Source organism: Nannobrachium achirus, assembly GCF_963921795.1.
Source record: "Nannobrachium achirus genome assembly, chromosome: 23".
Classification (NCBI taxonomy): domain Eukaryota; kingdom Metazoa; phylum Chordata; class Actinopteri; order Myctophiformes; family Myctophidae; genus Nannobrachium; species Nannobrachium achirus.
Window position 1 is genome coordinate 2,033,721 of NC_137830.1, and position 2,324 is coordinate 2,036,044.

Here is a 2,324-nt window from a genome sequence, read left to right on the forward strand (position 1 = left end):
CCCCCCCCCCCCCCCCCACCCCCCGTTCCTGATTATTACATTATGATACATTATGAACACCCTGTCTGTCCTCACAGCCTGTCTGTCTGTCTGTCTGTCTGTCTGTCTGTCTGTCTGTCTGTCTGTCTGTCTGTCCTCACAGCCTGTCTGTCTGTCTGTCTGTCTGTCTGTCTGTCTGTCTGTCTGTCTGTCTGTCTGTCTGTCTGTCGGTCTGTCGGTCTGTCGGTCTGTCCTCACAGCCTGTCTGTCTGTCTGTACTCACACAGAGACACAGAGGAGTCAGGCCATAACCCAAAGCCAGCATAGAGAGGTTCAGTAAATGTGGTCTGGACGGTATAAAGGTGTGTCAGTGTCGGTGAGGACACTTCATAGAAGGACAGAGTCCCAGCAGGACAATCCAGATACACTGCTACTCTGTTGGAGTCAGAGGGACGATCAGGAAGGTAAGTGTGTTTACTATTGTGTGTGACAATGTAACTGTTACATGGTTACCATCATAACAGTACAGACTCCATGACATTTTATTGTATCCAAGGTAACATTCCTCACCCTCTCCTTTCCTACTGATTCCTCTGTAAGTTACTGCTATCTGAACCCCTCCACTCCTCTCTACCTCCCCAGTAACAGCGTCCAGTCAGACCCTCTGTACACAGAACCTGAGCCTTTCTATCAAACCTGTCATGATGATCAGGATATGAATGAGGCTGTTTCACCCGAGTCGCCTTCCTGTTGTTCTCAGAGAGAGAGAGGACTCTGTTTGCTGTGTTTGAGTCCAGTGTGAGACGATGAGAATCTGATGAGAAAACAACACAGTAAACATTAAATACATCATTCACTGAGTGACACACACACACACACACACACACACACACACACACACACACACACACACACACACACACACACACACACACACACACACACACACACACACATGTGATACTGTAATAATCAGGTGTGTGTGTGTGTGTGTGTGTGTGTGTGTGTGGGGGGGGGGGGGTTAGGGGGGGGGTTACATAATCAATAGGGTTTGGTTTCCATAGCGATGGGGGGGGGGGGGGGGGGTCTCTGTGTGTCTAACACATTTAAACATGAATATTGTACAGATTTATAGATCATGAATACAGTGGTTCTCAAAGTGGGGTCTGGGGACCCCACTTTCCAGGGGGTCCCCAGACACATTCATGTACTGTATATAGTGTCAAAATCTGTGTAAATACCTTTTGCCGTATACATTGACTATTTGAAATGAGCTGATCTATAAGGTAGGTAGGTAGGTAGGTAGGTAGGTAGGTAGGTAGGTAGGTAGGTAGATAGATAGATAGATAGATAGATAGATAGATAGATAGATAGATAGATAGATAGATAGATAGATAGATAGATAGATAGACAGACAGATAGATAGATAGACAGATAGATAGATAGATCCTCCCAAGGGGTAAATTCAGTTGCCCTGAGGCAGCAGAGCAGTTTAAGGTTACAGGGAAGTAAGAAAGAAAAGTTGTGAACAGCGAAAAACAAACAAGGAAGGATGAAGATTAAACAATACCGAGCTAAAATAAAACATAAGTAATACAATATAACACGCTGCATCACGATATGTTGTGAGCTTGTAGATCTGCTGTTTTCAAAATATTATCTTGGAAAAGTGGAGTCTGCCACAAACTATTTTCAGATGGGGTCCTTGACACACACACACACACACACACACACACACACACACACACACACACACACACACACACACACACACACACACACACACACACGTTCAATATTTTTCAGAATGTTTCAAAAACAGCAGATCTACAAGCTCTCAGCGCAGCACCAAGTGATGGTCTGTGATCTTGCAGATCTGCTATTTGTTAAATACATACAGATCAGGTCCCAGCATATATTAGGGAGTGTTCGTCTAATACTTAAGGTTGGTATGGTCCACAGCGGGGGGGGGGGGGGGGGGGGGGGGGGGGGGGGTTCTCAAATAATAATTTGATTGTCAGGGGGGACCATGACTTTTTTATTTTGGCTGGAGGGGGGTCCATGCAACTTTGATTTGTTGAATTTTGTATTAAAAAAATGTTTTCTTGTGTTATTTTTCATACGTGTTTACTCCCCTATATTTATCAAGTTCCCCCTGATTAACTTGGTATATTCCGCTTCTGTAAATCTCCCCACAAAAAACGCATTCATTGGGCGCAGTCGGCGACTCGGCGCTGACAGCGCAGTGCTCCGAGTTTGTGTTGCATTCTACAAAAGTGATTGTGAAGCGAACAGAAGAACCAACACAGGGCTTTACACACGAGTGCTGCATTATATGCTATACC

At 45.0% G+C, this 2,324-nt stretch overlaps 1 pseudogene across 1 annotated transcript in view; it reads right to left on the minus strand.

Annotated features, from left to right (window-relative positions):
• Nucleotides 1-1,444: 1,444 nt before the first annotated feature.
• Nucleotides 1,445-2,324, minus strand: part of LOC308308487 (L-serine dehydratase/L-threonine deaminase-like) — a 17,032-nt pseudogene continuing 16,152 nt past the window's right edge. The window contains exon 9 of the transcript XR_013963386.1: nt 1,445-1,453. The product of XR_013963386.1 is annotated as an L-serine dehydratase/L-threonine deaminase-like (transcript). The remainder of the gene's footprint in view (nt 1,454-2,324) is intronic.